This window comes from Chiloscyllium plagiosum, chromosome 42, assembly GCF_004010195.1.
Source record: "Chiloscyllium plagiosum isolate BGI_BamShark_2017 chromosome 42, ASM401019v2, whole genome shotgun sequence".
Lineage (NCBI taxonomy): Eukaryota > Metazoa > Chordata > Chondrichthyes > Orectolobiformes > Hemiscylliidae > Chiloscyllium > Chiloscyllium plagiosum.
In genome coordinates, this window is record NC_057751.1 from 15,424,222 (window position 1) to 15,447,922 (window position 23,701).

The following is a 23,701-nucleotide window of genomic DNA, read 5'->3' on the forward strand; positions in this document are numbered from 1 at the left end:
ACTTCCCTTTACATTCTGGGCTTTGGTGGTGCTTTCAATCATGTCACTTTTTCACGTGACATGTATGCTAAATGACTCATAATTTGCGACTAATAGAGGAAAAAGGAGAATTACAAATTAAGAGAGAATGCCATCTGTTTCAAAGAGAGATCCATGCTCAGAATGTGAGCTGTGCAGCACAGGCAGAATGCTAAAATTAGAAGAGGCAAAGTGGAAACTAAAATAATAATGCTGCACAATATATTTGAAATCAGGAGAGGTGGAGATGCTTACATGAGCAACCTGGAGTAATTACAGGGCTGGAATGGTTAACCAGAAACCACCGGCTGTAATCCAGGCATGTGCTCAATGAAGATTGGCATTGTCAGCTCTTTTGGCATTGCAACAGCTTGCAATCATCTCTCCTTACCACGGTGATCAAGCTGTTCCTCACTGCACTGTCCTGTGTCTCACTGAGCGGTCCCAAGTTCCAATCCTGTGTTGAGCTCGGGGAGGAATATCAGAACAAGAGGCCATTCAGTCCCTCAAACCTGTTATCCACTAAATATGATTGTCCACATTGACCCTCCGAAGAGCACCCCACCCAGCAACCCCCCCCCCCCCAATCCCTGCATTTCCCATGGCTAATCCACCAGGTCTGCACATCTCTGGACACTGTGGGGTAATTTAGTATGGCCAATCCACTTAACCTGCACATCTTTGGACTATTGGAGGAAATCGGACCACCCAGAGGAAACCCACACAGACACGGGGAAAATGTGCAAACTTCACATTATTTTATTATTAATTTAGCTTGCATCTCCTTTTTTTGTTAGAGTTTCAAAATCCTGCAACATTTTGTGTCAATACATGTTTTGTAACTCTACTCTTGAATGGGGACAGGATTCTGCTTTTAAGCCTTTTCTGTCCCGACACTTCCCTACCAGTAGTTCAATCTTGCACTACTCACACTGTCAATTCCTGTCAAGAACCTAAAAACCTCACCTAAATCAGCTCAACATATTGGAAATCCAATTCTATTTATGTGATCTCTCCTTTTAATGTAACCATTCCAGCTCTGGTGAAATTTGGTAAGTTTGTGCTGCAGCCCTTCTTCCTCAGGGAGAAGTGTCAGCACTGCACACTGTATCCAGATGTGCTCTCACCTGAACTTTGTATATGTGTGGTAAATCAGATTTTAAGGAAGGATGTTCTTCCACAGTTGTGAATATCAATGCCAAGGTCAAGATATGTTATACATCCTGAATTGCCCTTGAACTTTGAGGCTTGCTCAGCCATTTCAGCAGGCATACAGGACATTAACCACATTGCTGTGGGTCTGGAGTCAAATGGAGACCAGACCAGGTAAGGATGGCAAAGTTCCTTCCCTGAAGGACATTAGTAAACTAGATGGGTTTTTACAACAATTGATGATCGTTGTCACGGCCACCATCACTGGAATCTGCTGTCAATTCCAGATTTTATGAATTGAATTAAATACCACCAGCTGTCATTGTGTGATTTGAACCCATTTCTTTGGGTGCACTTGCGCATAGATCATTAAGGATGACAGGACACGTGGAGAGCAGTAAGTGAAGCATATGGTACCCTTGACTTATCCTTCTTATTTATAGGACCACAGAACATAAGGACAAGGTGGTGACGGATGTCCGTTTGCTTGCTGAGCTGGAAGATTCATTTTCAGACGTTTCATCGCCATACTCGGGAACATCTTCAATGAGTCTCTGGATGAAGCACTGCTGGTGATTCCTGCTTTCCATTTATATGTTTGGGTTTCTTTGGGTTGGTGATGTCATTTCCTGTGGTGATGGAAATGACATCACCAACCCAAAGAAACCCAAACATATAAATAGAAAGCAGGAATCATCAGCAGTGCTTCGTCCGGAGGCTCAATGAAGATGTTACCGAGGATGGTGACGAAACGTCTGAAAATGAATCTTCCAGCTCAGCAAGCAAACCTACATCCAGAACCTCAACCTGAGCTACAAATATTCTCAAAACTCGTTAACAAGGAGGTGATGCTGAACTTGTACAAGACACTTTTTTAGACCTCAGTTGGAGTACTGTGTACTGCTCTGGGCACCACATTACAGGAAGGATATAAACACATTGGAGAGGGTACAGATCTATTTACAAGAATAGTTCCAGAGATAAGAAACTTTAGTTCGAAGGATAAATTGAAGAAGTTCGGACTGTCCTCCTTGGAAAGAAGAAAGCTGGGAGGAGATTTGGTAGAGGTTTGTCATGAGCAGGCTAGATACAGTAGACGGGAAGAAATTGTTCCTATTTGTAAAAGGAGCAAGATGGCATAGGAGGTTACAGATTTTTTTTGCAAAGGAAACAAGGGTATTATGGAAAAAAAATTCACTCAGTGAGTAGTTAGGGTATGGAATGCACCGTCTGGAAGTGCAGTGGAGGCAGGTTCAATTGAGTCCTTGGTCTGTGGGAGTAGAGGAAGATTAGCATTGGGTAATAATACATATCTGAAGAGTTGGTGCTGGCATGATGGGTTCTGAATGACCTCCTCTGTGCTGTAAGACCTTTGTGATTCTGAGGAAGATTAACCTGTGCCTATAGATTACTGATTCATAGATGTTACCACGATACTGCCCACAACCCGAATCTTTGATTCTCGTTTTCGAATTATAAGGATTATGTTCCAATGACCTTGTTGATTTGTGTTTTTTATTTGGTTCATGATGGATACTATGTGGTCTTGTTCAATAACTCAGAAGAAAATAGGTCTGGAAAAGCCAAATAAAGGACACGCCAGTGTCAACAACAATGCTGTAATATGACCTGGTCAAACTCGAAGATCGATTAACAAAGGGGACTTCTCTTTTCAGTGGGACATGCACCTCCTCCTACTCTAAGCAACATATTTCCAACTTAATGCACATCCCAAGGCTACATTCTCCATGACGCACATATCATGCCCACTTCTCTCATGTTTCACTGTTGTCTGCTGCTTGAGACAGCATGTTCCACATTTTCAACTCAACCTAAATTCTTCATTTAATCTGCTGGCTTTAGTTTGCATTCAGGGGATCACCTTTTCTGGATGTACCCTCAAGTGAAGAGAATTTCTCCTCAGTCATTCAATGAAAGTGCCTCCTAAACTGTCAAGGTATCAGGGCAGATTAAGAAATGGTTAATAAGGGTTTACACAGTCTCGGGCTTTGTAAGGAGCAGCAGAGAGTACAAAAGCTGAGGTGAACCTTTATAAAAAAACACTGGTTGGATGTCCCCTGGCATAATGTGTCCAATTCTGCATGCTTGTACTTTAGGAAGGATTTGGAGGCACTTTATAAGATGCATGAGAATGGTTCCAGGTTTTACCTGGATTTACTGGGAGAAACTTGAGAAGAGGAGATTTGATCAAGGTGTTCAAAACCATAAGGACAATCTGGGCAGAGTACACAGGGAGAAACTGTTCCCATTGGTGGAAGAATCCATGACCGAAGACACAAATTTGAAGTGATTGACGGAACAGCCTCATGAGGAAAGATGTCTTTTAGACAGCGAGCGGTTCAGATCTGAAATGATCTGAATTGCCTTTCAATTTTCTGGAGTTATGAGGTTGGCAGGACTACAGGAGATGAAGGGGGAGAAGGGAAGTGGGCCTAGAGACCTAGTACGGGCTTGATGGGCCGAACGGTCCGATTGTGTAATCAGGTGAGCTGCTAACCCTCGCGATCTCCCCCAACCCCACACCCCTCTCAGCCTGCGCGCACCGAGCTGCAGGCGCTGGAGGGGAGTGTCCCCTTTAAAAAGAGGGGTGTGTTTCTGGAGGGTTCAACACTCTCTGGAGACTGCACGAATGTGGGGATTATGCAGCGATTTGACGTAAGATCAGCTGTTGCTGGGAGGCAGCTCCACCGAGAACAGAGCAGCGTCTGAGGCGAAGGCAGAAGAAGGGGAAGAATTTGTCTAAACAAAAAAAAAATGCAGCTGGAATAAACTCAGCCACTGCAAGCTAGCTCCCTCCCTCTCCCCCCATCCCACCCCCCTTCAAAGAAAACCTCCCTCCCTCCTCACTACAAACCGCAGGCTTGCAACTTGACGTTAAGCGACATTGAAGAACGGAAAAGCCGCAGTTTCAGGTGGGTGCACAGCCGAATCTCCGTTCACAAGCGGTTGAATAGACGTTTTCATTTCCAGGGAACGAAGGCGAGGACTGTTTATGCAACTGAAGGCGCTCAGCGCCAGCTCAGACACACGGGAGAATATCTCCATCCGTGTTGTGCTGGGGGAACTGGAGCTAGCGTGTCTGAATGGAGGGAAAATCCTCAATCCCTACACTCCTGTCAATGCAGTGAGACAGCGAGATAAACACATGTAGCACTGGAGAGGGCAGACAGCTGCTGCGTCCCCGCGGGAAGATGTCCGGCTCCCTGGTACTGACTTAACCAGTTCAGTACCATGGACAGCGCAGCAGCGCCGGAGAGCTGGGGGTCGGCTGGCCGGTTTTGGGGTGGGAGGCCCGGGGAGGGGGGGTGGAAATCATGCCAGATCCCCAAGCTTCAAAACGTTCTGGGCGCACACCCACTCCGGGAATGGTTCGACTTCCAACGGGATCTGAGATGGAGTAAAAATATCCCCACGGGACGTGAGAGGAACAGCGGCTTCTTCTCCCACTTGGGAAATTGGAAGAGTCCTTATCATCTTCTGTTGATTGAGAGTATCATTATGTTTTGTGAGTGATCCATTAGTTTCTGTATTTATGTGTGTTTGTACGTGCGTGAGAGAAAGAGAGCAAGGAGGGGAGTATCACATATTGAAACCCAAGGACGGTGTCCTCTTCTGCACCAGAGTGCCCAATTTATCATCCATTTGGCTAGCCTGGCAGTGCCAATCACTCACCGATCAGGCTGAGAAATTTAAGCCATCCCATGGGGTAAGGAATCTCACCCATCGTCACTGCCTTGAAGGTCCCTATTAAGTTACTTCACTTTTTAACCATCTGAAGGCTCTGTGCCATTCATTTTCCAGTATACAGGCATGCACTGTGAACCACTAACATGGCATCAATGGTTCCCCTACTCGTGTCTCAGAGTTCAACTGAATGCCGCTTGGCTAGAAGCCTCGGAACCACCGTTAGCTTTGTAACCTGACCGTTGGGAGTGAGGAGGTCTGAGTCAGCCACACCTGACAATCTCGCCTCACTGCAAAGCAGACATATCATGGACCCTCGGTGATGTTGCTCAAGGTGGAACAATCACCCATGGGCTGACTGGCTGAAAATTCACAGGAAGACTGTGACAGAAACAAGCTATCACTCTGATGGCTATGCATTCACACACACACACACTGACACACCCTCTTTCAACATACAAAGTGTACTGTGGTACATATATACACTAAGCTTCAAACACAAACACCACCAGTTGAACGGTTTAACAAACAGATTTGGGTGAAGTTTTCGTCTTCTTTTCCTTCACGAGGCACACACTAGTGGCACCAGCATTGTGTGATGCGACACATCTCAGACGAACAGAGCTTAGGTTTATCCACAATCAGATAAAGCCAGATCTGTGTTCATGAGAATAAAATGGCTGAATGAAGCATTGTACGGGGAATTCACCTCACTGGGCCACTCTCTGGCCCTGTTGAATCAGACAGTTGTCAGTCGAAATGGAGATTTGTGTCCATCTCTCCTCTTTCACGAACCACTGCCTTTCCTCATACTAGCCACGTTCTATTCTCATGGCAAATATTATCGGAATTGGCCAGAATACTTTTCTGGCTGTCACGGTTTCTCTGTTGCCATGGGAACATCAGCGTGGGATGTGGAAGTCACTACCAGCATTCATCCTGAAAAGAATACAGTAAACGTTTTTTTTCTCTGGATTGCTTTCTAGCTGGGCATGGGAGAACTGGTCTGAAGACAGAACAACAACAAATTCCATTATATGCTGCTATTAACATAGATAATATCCCAAGGTTTATCCTGAGGTAGGGTAGTGTCTAACAACCTGGTCAAAAAGGTCACATTTTTGTACACAGGATTTTAAAGGGAGAGAGAGTGTCAAAGAGGCAGAGATGACAGACTAAAAGGAGGACATACTGCAGGAGACAATTGGTTACTGATGATAAGGTGCATGTAAGGATGGAGTGGAGATTGTCTGGAGTGAGGCCATTGTAGGTGAAGGTGAGTATTTTTACCTCAATGCTTTGCGACACTGGAAGACATAAACATTCATAGTCCATCTCTATTTGCATTTCAGAAGTGTCCATGTTCAGAAGGCAGAATTTAGTGCTGTTGGGGAGAGAGTTGCAGGATTTTGACCCAGTGACACTGAAGGAACTGTGATATATTTCCAAGTCAGGACAGTGAGTGGCTCAGAGGGGAACTTGCAGATGGTGGTGCTCTCAGAACCTGGCCCTTGCCCTTCTTGATGGGAGTGGATGTGGGTTTGGAAGGTGCTGAGGAGAATTAATTAGTTTGTTAGTGATGATGTAGCTGCTGTTGTCCATTAATGAAAACCCATCTGATTCACTGATGCCCTTTCAGGGAAGGAAATCTCTCCTTACCTGGTCTGGGGGTACGTGACTCTGAACTCACAGAAACATGCTCGACTTTTAACTGCCCCATGAAGTGGCCAAGGAGGACGTCCAGTTCAAGGACAATTGGAGATGGGCAATAAATACTGCTCAGCCAGCGATACTCACACCCTCAGAATGAATTAGAAAAAAAGGTCGCTGGCATAAACTGTGAAATGTAGTGAAGCCATAACAGCATCAAAAATGCTTGCACTTACAGTCTCTATAGCCTCAGAACATTAAACGCACACGACAATTACCATGGAATATGTTCTCATGTTGTGCCCAATATAAATTTTCAGTCAGTGCATAATGCTGAAAGAACATTCCAAAAGCCACTGCAGATATTTCACCATTACTTACATAACACCAATCACATCCTCAGGCTGACCCAAAGGCAATGAAGTACTTTGGAGGTGGAGTCAATAATGTAATATAGCAATTACTTAGGGCACAGCAGGGTCCCATTAACTGCAGTGGCCAGATAATCTTTCGGGCGCTGGTCAAAGAATAAGTATTGTCCAAGAGAACAGGAATAACTCCTCTAATATTGCTGTGGGATCCGAGGGCTGACCGCATCTGAAATTTAACACTATACCTGAAAGGCAGAATCTCTGACAGTGCACAGCTCCCTCGCTACTACACTGGGGCGGCAGCCTAGATTCAGTGCGAAAATAAGTTTTTTTTATTAATGGGAGATAGGGTCACTGGCATGCCAATGTTTAATGCCCATCTCTAATTGCCCAGCGGTGAACTTAACCACAGCAGTCTGTGTGGTGTAGGGACACACAAAGTGCTTTTAATGGGAGGTGTTCCAGGATTTTGACTCAGCGACACTGTAGAAACAGTGATACATTTCCAAGTCAGGATGGTGTGTGGTTTGGAAGGGAACTTGCTGGTGCTGGTGTTCCCATGTTTCTGCTATTCTTGAATAGCTAAATGTTATGCATTCAGAAAGTACTGTTGAAGGGAACCGTTGCAAGTTCCTGAGGTGCTTCTTGGAGGTGGTACACACTACTGCCATTGTGCATCTCTAGTGGAATCTTTAAGTGGATGGGGATATCAATCAATGGGATAGATGATGTCAAGCTCCCTCAGTGTTGTTGAAGCTGCATTCATCCAGATACTCCTGACTTTTGCCTTGGAGATGGTGGAAGATATTGGTGTAGTCATAATGTCACTGCATTAATAATCCAGGTGTCCTCTCTAATGCTTTGGAGTCACAGGTGTGAATCCCACCAGGGCAGATCGTGGAATTTAAACTCAGTTTGCACCCAGAATTGAAGGTTAGTCTTAATAATATCGACCAAAATAACTACCAATGATTGTTGTAAAATCCCATCTGGGTTCACTTGTGCCATTCAGGGAAGCAAATTCACTCTTGCCTAACTGTGATTCCAGACCCACAGCAACGGGCAGGAGTCTGAATTGCCACTCAGTTCAGGGGCACCAAATGCTGGCCTTGACAGAAAGGCCCACATCCTATGAAAGTATGAAAAAAACGCATCACTCATCAAAGTGAGACATGAGCTTGAGCTCAGAGGCAAGACTGCTGACCATTGTACCACAACTAACACCGTGGAACAATGTTTGAGACATTTACACCCTTTTAAAGAGCTCAATCTAAGCACTGCAGAGCAGAGACCTGCGCAAGTGATGTTTGAGTTTAAACAAAAAGGAAAAGCCTCTAATTTTCTCTCTGCAGCTGCAATGGAACAGCTGACATCTTTCTGGTGATCACTTTCACTGGTGAGGCACGAGGCACCATTTATTGCTGTAAAGATGTTTCCACTGACAGAGCAAAAGGAATTGCTTCTTAGTCAATCTGATTTGCGTTTCAAGAGTCACAAATTCAAAATGAAACCGTACGGCAGATGTTGCCGTGGAAATCAACCTCTGAAGCCTTGAAAAATCCTTCCACGAACTGGCTTACAGTCTGCAAGTGATCTGTCAGTCTGGATGGTTACGAACTTGTCATTTGCCATGTGGGGTCTGCTCTGTGTGGATGAGTCCGAAACACTGGTGCATCTTTGCAACACAGTCCCTATCACTTGCTTGATTTCCATGCACCCAGTTAGAGGGCAACTAAAACACACATTTGTGAGGTGAAAAATTAAGGCTGACTATAAATACACTGCACTGATAAAGAGGCTCTGAGTTTGATCCAACATTCACAGCTCAGGTACTGACACTGCCCATTTCTGACAGGCTATGGGAGAGTTGGGATGAGCACAGAGTGACTCAACAATTATAAGTGGGCTGCCGCTATACCAGGGAGCATTGTGCCACTTATCGGAGGCAAGAATCTCAGACTGCTGTGAGGGACATAAATGAGGACCTTGATGTGGCAGCATCCAAGAAAATATTAAATAAAAACCAAAAGAACAGGTGATGCTGTAAATCAGAAACAAAAACAGAAGTTGCTAGAAAAGCTCAGCAGGTCTGGATCTAAAACGTTAACTCTTTACAGATGCTGCCAGACTTGCTGAGCTTTTCCAGCAGCTTCTGTTTTTGTTCAAAAGAACATTGATGGCCACTTCCACTGATACACTGGGTGCATTGGAAAGCTGCTCAGACATTCAGGCAAAGTGTACAGGGATCAGCCTTTCCTCGCCATAATCTCTGCTTCATCTCCCTGTGACTTCAACCCACCATCCTACTGCAACCTTTGTGTGGACAGGTTCCCTATTACTCTGCCCACTCTGGAAGGTTGCAGCAACACTCACTGGCAAATCCACTGAGCCTCCGAAAACACTCTGTGCCTTGCCCAAGCAGACCTTCAAAGTCACAAGTCCAGTCAAATTGGGGCCCAGTCCCTTTAAACAATGATTCCCTCATGCTGCCTTTGGCAATCAGTGTGCAGATCTGCTAAGATTAGATTAGATTCCCTACAGTGTGGAAACAGGCCCTTCGGCGCAACAAGTCCACACCGACCCTGTGAAGAGTAACTCACCCAGACCCATTTATCCCTGACTGATGCACCTAATACTGTGGGCAATTTAGCATGGCCAATTCACCTGACCTGCACATCTTTGGAAACCATAGCACCTGGAGGAAACCCACGCAGACACGGGGAGAATGTGCAAACTCTACACACACAGGCTGGAATCGAACCTGGGTCCCAGGTGCTGCGAGGCAGCAGTGCTAACCACTGAGCCACCTAAATGGACCAAACTAAGGAAAAGGGTGTCAGATGGATCAGAGGGACCATGTGAACTGCACACTTTCCCACCATGTGCAGTGCTCATGTGGGATGTTGGTGTGAGTGACCTTCTGAAGGCCATTTTGAAAAGGGAACAGAAAAGTATTTCTCCAGAATGGGCTGGGAGAGACCAGTCACCTTTCAGCAATAGCCGAATACATGCAGCTGTTGCTCAAATTAAGTGCAGTGATTTAATAAAAGAGTTCAGCGTGAGCTAACCTGCGAGGGTGTTGCTGCATCATTTAGTATTATGAGTCAGCATTAAGAACAATACTTACCCAGTCAAGCGACATCCCCCACACAATTGGCTGCACCATCTGCGATTAACCTGTCCATGAACAAGTATCAGAATTTGCAAAAAAAATAAAGTGGTCAAAAAAAACCCTTCTCTTTAGCAACAGCCTTTTTGTGCCTATTCACAATATAATGGGAATTAAGGTCTTTTTGGAAGGAAATCATGGGATATGGGGAAAAGACAGCAAAGTGGAGTTGAAGATTATCAGAACAGCCATGTTCTTATTAAATAGCAGAAGGCACTTAGAGAATCCCTACAGTGTGGGAAGAGGCCATTTGGCCCACTGAGTCCACACCGACCATCTGAAGAGCACCACCCCCAGATCCAACCCCCACACTATCCCTGTAACTCTGCATTTCCCATAGGATAATGCACTTAGCCGGCACACTGCTGGACACTATAGGCAAATTAGCCTGGCCAATCCACCTAAGCTGCACCCCTTTGGACTGTGGGATGAAACTGAAGCATTTGGAGGAAACCCACGCAGACACGAGGAGGACGTGCAAACGCCACAGAGACAGTTGCCTGAGCGAATCAAACCCAGGACCTTGGCACTGTGAGGCAGCAGTACTTTCCACTGTGCCACTTGATGGGCCGAATGGCCAATGCCTCTCTTGTGTCGAATGGTCTATTTCCAAAGAATTAAAAAAATATTCTTTTAAGTTTACCACAGTGGCAAAAAAAATTGAGATCACATTTAAATCATTCAGCTGCACTATCTGTATCTCCTTTTGGTGCTATGGGCACCAGGTCACATTTAAATAGCATCTGTGCCACATCCTCACACCTCTGGGTAGGGGAGGCATGTTGGAGCTGAGAGGCATACCAGGCCATCATTTTAAAACGTCAGACAGTACTTACTGCTTGTGGGGCATCAATAATGCTTGAGCTCAATGCTCCAGTCCTCTCTTAACCTTGCACAGCTAAACATGTGCTCAGCAGGAAGAAAGCACACTCCCCACCCCTTCCTCCCCAGTGTACTTCAACAGGATTATCAACTCCTCTCAGGCAATGTCCCTGTAAAATGTTGATGTTGTGCACTGCCAGTTTCTTTAAATGCACCAGTATCGTGTAGCTACTGAACGTGAAACAAGGCTTGTGTGGTACCATCAGGCTGCTGCTTGGCTGTGCACTCTCACAATGTAACATGCTCTGAGGTTAGTCGCTTATTCATCCCTGAGGGCATCCCTGAGTTAGTGGAGTGCTTGGTGGTTTGTATTTGGTGAAGCTGACAGTGAGTGGTGTGGCATGTGGTGATAGCATCAGTTCTGACTTCATAATCACCTTCTCGTTGATTCACGGCTGCTGTATTAACTATCCTCAGCCTTCTTGCTTAATCGGCAGTCTACAAATTAACCTTTTGCAGAAAATGACTCGGCTGAAACATTACCAATGCGCAGGCCCCTATGAATCATCATTGTGTGGCCCAGCATTAGGGCAAGCAATGTATCCATTCCTGAATGAACTGAGGGTGGTTACGCTTCTCCCAGATCAAAAAAACCATGATAATTGTACTATTATGGCCTGCATTCACCCTGCTCACACCACTACATGTTCTCACTGAATTGAGAAGATTTGGAATCACAGTGTGCACAGCAAACACTCACAAACAGCAATAGAGAGGAGGTGACCTTGCAGGGATGGTGGTTGAGCGGTAAATATTGACCTTGGGTGCCCCTGCTCTTCCCTCAAAATATTGCTGTGGGATGGTTTACATGCCCCAGTAGGGCAGGCAGGGCCTCAGTCAAATCTTGAGGTGTGCGGCACTGGTCTGAAGCTACACCACATCTCGACCAGGTTCTTTTTTCCAATGCCATGTTTGTACAGGTTACTAACAGCAATGACAGAGCTCCTTTGTGCTCAGGGGCAAGATCGGTGCCCTGATCATGGGTCCTCTGGGCAGATAGTTTTGCTTTATGTATAAGTTCAAAGGGAATCAGTGTAATTCATCTCAGGAAGCATGGATGGACATTTTGGTTGGGATGGACCAGTTTGGGCCAAAGGGCCTGTCTCTGTGCTGTAGGACTCTATGACTCGAAGGGTTTTACTTGTGGCAAGTCAGATCGTTTCCATTCTAGGATGGTTTCTGAGAGCTTCTTAAAGGTAAAGATATTATTTAAAGGTTAATAGAACAGTGAACAGAGAGACAGAGTATTTAGAAGAAGCACAAAATGCGTAACAAGTGAGAGGGATTCTGTGAGCAGTCCGAGGGAGTTTGGCCAACTAGGTTTTCATGTGAGGTCATTTATATTAGAAGAGGAGATCATGGAATAATTGAAAAATACAGAGGTCATTTAACCAATCATGTCTATGCCAACAATAAAAAGAACAGCTAACATGCCCACTCCCACTCTTCAGCTTTTGGTCCTCTCAGCTGTGATATCAAGTGAATACCCAAATGTGTTTCTTTCAAATATGAGGAGGTGACATATCTGTCTTTATCCCTTATTGGGAAGTGAATTCTAGAGCTCGACCATCTTTTAAGTAAAAAAGAATTCTCCTCACTGTAGTGATTGAATTGAGTTCAGCCAAGTGGACCTGATAGAATATGAGTTTACTGACTGGGGCTGTTAATCTGGTCCAATCAGAGACCCCGGCTGACAGATGTAAACAGAAGTGTCAGAGGTTCGGTTAACTCTGAGAGTTGGCTCTCAGGGAGCTGAATCTGTGTCAAAGACTCTCCACACGTAAAGAAATAGTGACTGGGTGACGGGATACTGACCTCTGTGGAGTTATTTCGGTCTGCTCACAATGGTCATCTTTTGAGTCGGGATGAGTATTTCTGGTATCATGCCCTTATTTGGGAAGCTTGACTTGTTCAATCCTGCATTGAAGACTGGGCTCAGTATGTGGAGAAAGTGAGGACTGCAGATGCTGGACATCAGAGTCAAGAGTGTGATACTGGAGGTCAGGCAGCATCCAAGAAGCAGGAGAATCGACGTTTCAGGCATAAGCACTTCATCAGGAATGAGCTCATTCCTGATGAAGGGCTTATGCCTGAAACATCGATTCTCTTGCTCCTCGGATGCTGCCTGACTGGCTGCGCTTTTCCAGTATCACACACTCGACTCTGAGCTCAGTATGTGGAAACAACGCATTACTTTTCCAGGTAAATGACATCGGGGTAGATGAAAAGCAATGAATAATTCTCCTTACAGCTTGTGGACCCACAGCCTTTTTGATTATGAGAAGCGAAACTTTCCCTGTGCCTGAGACATTAAAACCTTTCAAGAGGAAACGGATTTAGTTAAGGAATATTACAAACCCTATTAAGAGACGCTATCGGTTTTCTTCGGCAATTCGAGAACCAGGGGAATGTACTGGGGTTTTTGACTCGGTTAAGATAACTGGCAGATCACATAACTTTGGTGCAACCCTTAATGAAATGCTGAGAGACCATTTGGTATGTGGGATTAATGATGTAACCATGCAAAAGCATCTCCTAGCTGGAGCCGAACAGGCACAATAACTGGCTTTATCATTGGAAAATGCGGCTAGTGGAACATTTGAGTTGCAGTGTATTCAGACGGAAGTGGACACCCTTGCCACTCTGACCGAGCTTAGAGAACGCCACTTGAGTAAAGGCAATTGCAGAGGCCCACTCAAGACATACCCTGAACAAAGGGACTCTAGATCACTCCACAGCAAAACCCCAAAACAAAGCCAAGTCTTGGCCAAACAGTTAAAACTTTTCTTCAGGATCCCAGCCGGAAAGCCATTGTAGTTGCTGCTGGCTGCGGACACAAGACAACAAGAGAGTGCCACAAAACCTAAATTGTGGAAAAGAACTCATAGAGCAGTATCCAGGAAAATGCACACCCTGGATGGTCCACCTACATCTGGTTTGACCCAGTTAAACTGCTTAGTAACATCCAAATCAGAACCAATAGAAAAAACTGTCTGAGTAAATGGTCTCCCCAGTTCTAATGCAGGTCGATACCGGAGTGGTCATTTCAGTGATCACAGAACCGGTCTTTAACCAAATTCGCTCTGGACCCCCAACCTTAAGTTTGTGCAAGACCTCGACTGCACTGAGAACCTTTACCAGGTCACTGACAGTTGTTAGAGTGAGCGAACAGGTGGCACATAATGTTCAATGCAGAGAAGTGTGAAGTGCTGCACTGTCAGGTGAGTTCAGCTATCATTTTAAACATTCACTCCCTCCATATTGAGGCACAGCAGCAGCAGTGTGTCCCATCTACAGGACGCACTACAACAACTCGTCAAGGCCCTTTAGACAGTATCTTCTAAGTCCACGACCACTGCCACTTGGATGGACAAGGGCAGCAGATACATGGAGACACCGCCACTTGCAAGTTTCCCTCCAATCAATCTCTGCTTGGAACTGTTTGGGCCAACATCTATTATTCATCCCTAAATGCCTCCACCACATTGCCTCAGGCTCACGTCGGCAAGACTCACTCAGGACGATAGGTTTTCTTCCTTCAAGGCCATTCATGAACCAGATAGGTTTTTACGACAATCATGAGCTACCTTTGAACTCCAGATTTGAATTAATTCGAATAAGCTGCATGGTACCAAGAAGGATAATGTGCCATGGTCACTGTGGTACAGGGTGCCATCTGGGAAGCAGGTGAGGACCGTCTTCTTTTCAGTATGACACTTGATGGCAGATTTGAAAGACCATGGGACAGTAGTTGAGGAGGTGATGAAGGGGGCAACAATTTACAATATCAGCATGCATGGACTTCAGGAGGACAATATGGATTATCAGCAGTTTTAGTGAAGATAGGCTCAACAGAGGTGAGGGCAGGGGTGGAAGGAGGAGGGGCAGTGGGGAAGCTAGGGAATTATGCAGCTTCAGAACAAAGGCAAGGGGGAGCTGGGAAGACAATGACATGGTGAGGAATGGGGGAAGGCAAGCCGCTGAAAAAAACTAGCTCTGTATATTTCTCGTTGTTGTAGGTGAGTTGAGGGTCAGGGAGCAGGACGGAAAGGCAGCGGGGGGGGATTTAAAGCAAGGGATGCAAGTTATAGAAACAAGCATGGGTTATCATTGCTTACCAGATGATGCTGGACTAGTGTTTGGCAGCAGTGATTTGGGGACAACAGCACTTTATGTTGATAAAGCTCTCCGTGCACAATATAAAATGAGAGCAGGAAGAAGTATATGATTTGGCAATTTGACAACAGTTTTGTAATGTGTCAGGTAGAACTAGAACTCTGGAAATGGAACTGGTGTAGGCAGGAGACCCCCTGAAGTTGAGATTTGTGCAGAGGAGGACAGTACATGATTGTCATCCTTAAATATTTCATGTGGACAGGAGGTAGCAGGAGTGTCACAATCCTTACCATGGTCTGTTTACCCACCTGTCTTGTCCATCAGTCATAGGATCAAATCCCACTCTTGCACCCCATCAAGGCTGACACCTCAGTGTTGCACTGAGAAAATGCCAATTTCAATAATATCACCTTTCAGAGAAGACATTAAACACAAGTCCCATCTGCTCACGTCTGGTGAATTTTCAAAGATTAGGACATCTGGTCGGTATGGATGAGTTGAATCAAAGGGTCTGTTTCCATTCTGTATAGCCGTATGACTCGAAAATTCCATGACACTATTTGAAGATGAGCAGAGAGAACAACCTGGGAAAATGTGAGGTCATGCACTTTGGTAGGAAGAAGAGAGGCATGGACTATTTTCTAAATGGGGAGAAAATTTAGAAGTCTGAACTGCAAAGAGACTTGGGAGTTCTAGTCCAGGATTCTCTCCAGGTAAACTTGCAGGATGCATCAGTAGTTAGGGAGGCAAATGCAATGATGGCATTTACTTTGAGAGGACTTGAATATAAAAACAGAGATGTACTCCTGAGGCTCTATAAGGCTCTGGTCAGATTGCATTTGGAGAATTGTGCACAGTTTTGGGCCCCATATTATAGGAAGGACATACTGGCCCGAGAGTGGTTTCAGAGGAGGTCCCAGGAATGAAAAGCAGAACATATAAGGAACGTTTGAGGACTCTGGGTTTATATTTGATGGAGTTTAGAAGGATGAGGGGAGATCTAATTGAAGCATACAGAATACTGAATGGCCTAGACAGAGAAGATATTGGGAAGATGTTTCCATTGCTAGGAGAGACTGGGACCCGAGGGCACAGCCTTCGAGTAAAGAAAAAACTTTTTAGAACTGAGACAAAGAAAAACGTCTTTAGCCAGAGAGTGGTGAATCTATGGAATTCATTGTCACAGAAGGCTGTTGAGGCTAGGTCATTGAGTATATTTAAGACTGAGATGGATAGGTTCTTTAGTATCAAGGGGATCAAGGGTTATGGAGAGAAAGCAGGAAAATAGGGTTGAGAAACGTATCAGCCATGATTAAATGGCGGAGCAGATTTGATGGGCTGAATGGCCTAATTTCTGTTTCTATGTCTTATGGTCTTAACTCTTCTGGTGTCAAGACCTTCAATTCTCCTCAAGCCGGACCCAACGAAGACAGCTCATTTCTCTGTCTGCAACAGCAACTCCACCTCATTAGCTGTGAGATGATACACAGATTATGTGATAAGGCGAGTTCTATTTTTAATGCCACTTTTCACCTTGGCGAATGTAACAACCAGAATAGGAACACTGAATGATCAGGAGACACCCAAGTGTGAGATGAATGATCATATCACATTACGATGTTTGCAAGAGGGGGTTTAGCCATAGCAAAGTAAAAATAGAGGAGCCTTAGCCAGTGTGGACGTAAGGGTCATCACTGAATTAGAGGTTAGGGGGATGAATAGAAGTTCCCTGAACGTACACTGTTTTCTCATTACATTGGGTTATATCCAACTGGAGCCCATAGCTTCTTGTTGCCATGTGCCACCATCCCCCACCTTGCTGCCTGCTTCTCTGTGTTCCTCCTGTGGCAAAATAATTCCTCATACATCATCTTTGGACAATAAGAAGGAGAAACTATTAAGAAAATATCGGCACTGTACTCCAGGGCTGAATATTGTCTACTCGCTAGTGGTTTTCATGGGTCTTTATCAATGAGTATAACACAGACACAATCAAAGGTAGGCTGTTCAGTCTGCAGATCTCTTATCTCCATTCAAATATTTTTCAGGTTGTCCACAAACTGGAACATTATGACCACTGTTACAAGGTTACAGATTATCACCCTGTGACACTCTGCTTTGTTAAACAAAGAAGACTTGGATTTATATAGTATCTCTCACAACCCCAAAACATTCCCAAAATGTTGCACAGTCACTGAAGGGGTTTTGGAGTTCAGTCAACGTTGTAATGCCAGAAACATGAGGCCAGTTTGTAGACAGCAAGCTCTTGTAAACGGCTGAATGAGGATGAAATACCTGCCAACATACTGAGGAGATCTCCTCTGCCATACAAATCTTTTCAATCCAGCTGTAAAAGCATTGGCTTAATGTCTCATTTAAAAGAAGGAATCCTGACAATGCAACACTCACTCAGTACTGATCCTCTGACAGCACAGCACTCCCTCAGTACTGACCCTCCGACAGAGGGGCATTCCCTCAGCACTGACCGTCTGACAGTGCAGCACTCTCTCAGGACTGACCCATTGTCAGTGTGGCACTCCTTCAGTACTGACCCTCTGACAATGCAGCACTCTCTCAGGACTGACCCCATGTCAGTGTGGCACTCCTTCTGTACTGACCCTCTGACAATGCAGCACTCTCTCAGGACTGACCCCTTGTCAGTGTGGCACTCCTTCAGTTCTGACCCTCTGACAATGCAGTACTCTCTCAGGACGGTTACCCTGTCAGTGTGGCACTCCTTCAGTACTGACCCTCTGACAATGCAGCACTCCCTCAGTGCTGACCCTCTGACAGTGCAGTGCTCCCTCAATTCCACACATTGGGTATATCAATTTAGATTATATGTTATCCCTAGAGTGGGACATGAACTTGGAAACACCTGACTTAGGCTGGACTGTAACCTACTGACCCACACATCGCCAACTGTCCTTGAATTTTCCCTTGTTGGAACAATTCGATGGATTGATACTGCAGGTCCTAGGACATTCAGTGTATCCAGTTGGCTCGTGAGCTGGACATTTCAAATAAAGTGTACTTTCTGGGTCATCTGCATTTGTTGGAGATATGTAGTCAGTGACTCATTACTGGAGTTAGCTCAGTTGACTGGTGGGTTTTCAATGCAGAGTAGACTCAACATTATGGGTTCAATTCCAGAACTGGCTGAGGTTACCATGAAAGTTACACCTTCTCAGCCTCTCCCTTCGCCTGAGGCATGCTGACCCTCAGGGTTAAACCAATTTCCCCTCCCACGTGGTTGATAGTGGCCTCCAGTGCATCTCATCCACTTCCCGCACCTCCGCCCTCGAACCCCACCCCTCCAAAATCAAAGCTTCTTACTGTCGAAAAAAGAACACATAAAGCTGCCCATTAGTTAAAACAAGCCCAAATTTAAGCCCAACATAAAGACAAATTTTGTCAAAAGACTGGCATTGTCACTTGTTCATAGTAATAGAATATGTAAGTTTAATTAACAGCTGTTTTCCTCTGCATTGGGAAAGCCAGTTTACATCTGATGGGCTTGTTGTTGTTCAAGGAAAGAAGATTCTATTTCGATGTTCTCTTTCCTTGAAATCTGCCATTTCATCAAAGAAAACAGCTTCCGCATGACCAGCCTCGTTTCACGACAAAAGTCCTTGTTTAAAATTCGTGCCCTGGAGGCAATGTCGTATCTACTCATCCTATGGGTTTGTGTGGTGACCTGCCCATCAGAGTTAGACTGCGTAAGAACTGTTATCATCTTCTGTGTCTGTGGAATCACTGCTGATGTGATTGTTCAATTCATCTGACAGCTTTTCTAAAACCTTTTCATTCAGATTGAATGCATCTTCATTTTTAATAAATGAATAACGTTTCATACCAAATGCAACTTACTCCCTCTTTAATTGTTCTCAATGCAATCCCCTCTCTTCATGATTAAGCGGGGAGAAGATTCTCCCTCCAGCCCTTCAAATTGCTTTCTGATTCCCACCTCCATTGCTCTTCCTTGCTGTGCACAGATGGGACGTGGTTAGAGCTTAGAGACTAACAGCAGGAAGACAGATAATTTGGAGTTTACAATGGTGAAATACTTCCACAGAGGCTGGTATCCCATCACGTGGAGAGTCCTTCACACTGATCCAGCTTCCTCAGAGTCAGCTCTCAGAGTGAACAGGATATTGACACTCCTGTTCTTATCTCTTTGTTATGGCTCCCTAATTGGACCAGATTAACAAACCCAATTGAGGAATTCATATTCTAGGAGGTCCCTCTGGCTGACCTCATTACAGTCACTACAAACGGAATGAATATTGAGTATGAGATGACAGGAATTAGGGATTTAGAGAGGGAAAGAACACAGCTGAGACTTAGAAAAGCTACAAGAGGAAATCAGGATGTCAGTGCAAAGGACGAATATTCAGGATTATTGGAGGGTGCAAGAAAAGAAAATGAGAAGAGTTTTTCACACAACGAATAGATATTGTGCTGACTTCCTCGAACCCATTTTAAGAGATTAAAAACGACACAAAGGATTATGAGAATGCACTTAACACAAAAACGCAGAGTTTATCACAGCAGTGAGGTGGGAATTAGATAGACACAAGAAGAAAATTTGAAAGTGGGCAAAGAAAGAGGTGGGCTCAGAGTAGATTTCCCTGATGTGGAGAAAACACCAATAATGGGTCAATAAGCTGTCTTTCTGACTGAAAGATGATTTTGGCAAATCTTGCTTTTATTCTGGTGTGATAAGCAATTCCTGAATTAGGGATCATTATTGAATTTGATAAAAGTTGCCAATGTCTCACACTCTCAGCAGGTGGTGGTTTAAGTTGAGAGTGTGGTGCTGGAAAAGTACAGCAGGTCAGGCAGCATCCGAGGAGCAGGAAAATCAACCTTTCGGGCAAAAGCCCTTCTTCAGGAATGAGGCTTGTGAGCCGTGGGGATGGTGAGATAAATGGGAGGGGGGGGGAATAGGTGGAAAGGAAGATGGACAGGTAGCACAGGTTGAAGGTTGGATCTGGGATAAGGGTGGGAGGAGGGGAAATGAGGAAACTGGTGAAATCCACATTGATGCCATGGAGTTGGAGGGTCCTGAGGAGGAAGATGAGGTGGTTAGGGAGTGGCGATGGAGGAGGCCCAGGACCCACATATCCTTGGTGTAATGGGAAGGGGAGTTGAAGTGTCCAGCCACGGGGCAGTGGGGTTGGTTGGTGCTGGTGTCCCGGAGAAGTTCTCTGAAATGCTCTGCGAGTAGGTGTCCTGGTCTGAGAAGTGTCAATTAGCACCACCTGTTCACGTGTCCAAAAGACAGCATTTATCTTCCCATAACATTTGGTGGTATTATTATTGTCAAATCTCCCATTATCAATATTTCTGGGAGTCACCATGGAGCAGCCATATAAATAGGGTGGCAGGTCAGAAGCTGAGATCTTTGCAGCGTTTAACTTACGTGCTGACGCCCAAAGCCTGTCACCATTGACAAGCCGACAGCATGAGCATTTGCCTGGATGAATGCAGTTCCACAAGCACTCAAGTAGTTTCACACCAACCGGGACAAAACAGCTCACTTGATCATCACCCGACCCACAATCTTAAATATTCACTTCCTCCGGCACCAGCAAACTGTGGCAGCAATATGTGCCATCTACAAAATGCACTTCAACAACTCCCATTACTGACTTCCTATTTCTCACTTAACTTCTGTCAGGCAAAGCCCTTTATTGGGTTCAGGTCTTTGGGAAAGCAGGGTGGGATCCAAAAGCTCCAGTTTATGGGCAGAGAGAAGGTAAATGGATAAAATGTGAGGTGCTGCATTTTGGGAAAGCAAATCTTAGCAGGACTTATACACTTAATGGTAAGGTGCTATGGAGTGTTGCTGAACAAAGAGACCTTGGAGTGCAGGTTCAGAGCTCCTTGAAAGTGGAGTCGCAGGTAGATAGGATAGTGAAGAAAGCGTTTGGTATGCTTTCCTTTATCGGTCAGAGTATTGAGTACAGGAGTTGGGAGGTCATGTTGCGGCTGTACAGCACATTGGTAATGCTACTTTTGGAATATTGCATGTAATTCTGGTCTCCTTCCTATCGGAAAGATGTTGTGAAATTTGAAAGGGTTCAGAAAAGATTTACAAGGATGTTGCCAGGATTGGAGGATTTGAGCTACAGGGAGAGGCTGAATAGGCTGGGGCTGTTTTCCTGGAACGTCGGAGACTGAGGGGTGACCTTACAGAGGTTTATAAAATCATGAGGAGCATGGATAGGATAAATCGACAAAGTCTTTTCCCTGGGGTCGGGGAGTCCAGAACTAGAGGGGCATAGGTTTAGGATGAGAGGGGAAACATATAAAAGCAACCTAAGGAGCAGCTGTTTCACACAGAGGGTGGTATGTGTCTGGAATGAGCTGCCAGATGAAGTGGTGGAGGCTGGTATAACTGCAACATTTAAGAGGCATCTGGATGGGTATATGAATAGGAAGGGTTTGGAGGGATATGGGCCGGGTGTTGGCAGGTGGGACTAGATTGGGTTGGGATATCTGGGTCGGCATGGACGAGCTGGACCAAAAGGGTCTGTTTCCATGCTGTACTTGCAGTCACACTCTCTCTGTCTTGAGAAAGGGAAAACAGCAAACAGGAATTCTGAAACTGCTGAAGGAACACTGATCGAACAGAGAAAAAAAGCAACCTCACGTTTTGTACATGGACTCTTCAAAACCATAGCAGCTCTTAGAAGAAGCAACTGAGGCCATAGAAAGAAACAGAGAGAGAGAGAGAGAGAGAGAAAGAGAGAAACAAAGTTAATGAGAGTTAAGTCTGTGACCTCGCATTGGGAAAAGTTAGAAAGGGTTTTGAGCAGGTGATAGGGTGGACAGAGAAGAGATTACATGGTGACAGGTCATGGTACAAGGCCAAAGAAAGTGGTAGTGGGACTGGTAAAGAAATAAAAGTTGCATCTAGAAGATGTGAGAATGGCAAGATAGCTCCTGTTTGACTGAAAAAGAGAACTGAGACAAAAACGCATACTAGCAAAAAGACATGAAACAGAATAAGGGCAAAGGCTAAGATCTAAAATGATTGAACTTGATGTTGACTCCAGGAGGCTGTTAAATATCTGCTTATATCTGTATTCAACGTGTGATCATTTTTCTGTAAAGGCTGCAGGAACCCACTGTTGTAGTTTGAGATTCTTTAGCACTGGAGAGTTAGGCAGTTCTGTCCATTGACATTGATGGGAGCCACAGTCACCTCTGCTATGTAATTCTGGAATTGTCTAGGGCATTGCTACTCAACAGCACTCTTTGTGACAAGGACGGGGGAAAGGAATTGGGAGCAATTGGGAAGCTGTAATTAACGTCAGTGGGCACTGATTCCCTGGCTGATGGAGTCGTCAACAAGAAAGAGCTCAACAGAAGAAGTGCTCAGAAAGAGAATGTGAATGATCAGACAGCATCAATCCAGTAGCTGGTTGGACACGGCCCTGGCAGTAAACCAGTTGGCTTCTTATACAGCGTGGCACAAAGGGGAAGTTAAAATAGAAAGGCGACAAGTGGTTAGGAAATATGGATGAAGAACTGGCTTCGTGTTGGCAAGCAGCAATAGTGAAACATCAACACTATCTACTGCCTGAGCCAGGGAACTGGCCAAGTCAGAACTATGTGAATGAATGATGTGCCTGTGGTTCAAAGACATTGATCTGATTGTCTGTTTGTGTCAGGTCTCTGGGGTGCAGAAAGATGATGGATGGTTCCTGGCTACGTCTGAATGAGAGATTGACTGGCCGAGAGTGCCTTTGTTAATGTGATCATCCAGACAGAGAAGGCAAGAAAGAGCTTTTCCTTTCTAAGACACATTCCACTGCCTCTATGGCCTGAAGCACTTTGCAGTGTCGTTTTAAAATATCTGCTGTTGTAATGTACGAAACACAGCAGCCAATTTGCACACAGCAAGCTCCCACAAACAGCAACGCAATACTGACCAGACTATCTATTTTCAATGATTTTGATGGTGGGTTAATATTGACTGGGTCACTGGGATAACCCCTCTGCCCTGCAAACCCCTGTTCTTCTTTTAAACAGTGCCATGAGGTCTTTTACATTGGCAGAGGGGTCCTTGGGTTAATATCTCACCTGAAAGACGGAATCTCGGACGGGTCAAACTGCTTTCTCTTTTTGGTTTTGCCCGTGTCAGTTATCAGCTGCAGCTCAGTTGACAGTATGCTTGTCTCAAGAGTCATGAGATTGTGGGTTCAAACCGCACTGAAATGAACAGTTGTGCACATAAACAAAAACCAAAATGACTGCAGGCGCTGGAAATCAGAAACAAAACCAGAAACTACTGGGAAAGCTTCGCACCTCTGGCAGCACTTGTGCAGAAAAATCAGAGATAACGTTTCTGGTCCAGTGGCCATTCCTCAGAACTGTGCACATGACCTAGGGTGATACTCAAGTGTACTACTGAGGGAGCACTGCACTGTCATAATATGGCATTGTTTGTTGAAATGTTAAATTTGACAACCCTGTTTGCCCTCACTAGTAGATACAACACCTCTAGGCTTGATTGCATTATATCATAAAAGAGCAGGGGAACTCTCCCTAGTGTCTTGCCTTACATTTATCAATAAGTATCATTAAAACAAATTATGGGGTTAGTATTAGAGTGTGGGAGCATGCA

At 45.0% G+C, this 23,701-nt stretch overlaps 1 protein-coding gene across 2 annotated transcripts in view; it reads left to right on the forward strand.

The window, feature by feature from the left end:
• The first annotated feature begins 3,757 nt into the window (after nt 1-3,757).
• The window catches only part of LOC122543175 (phytanoyl-CoA hydroxylase-interacting protein-like), a 52,451-nt gene continuing 32,507 nt past the window's right edge, over nt 3,758-23,701 (forward strand). The window contains exon 1 of one of the 2 annotated variants that reach the window (XM_043681597.1): nt 3,758-4,103. The gene's annotated coding sequence lies outside the window, so the exon portion shown is untranslated. The remainder of the gene's footprint in view (nt 4,104-23,701) is intronic. The other variant, XM_043681596.1, reaches the window with a different exon arrangement.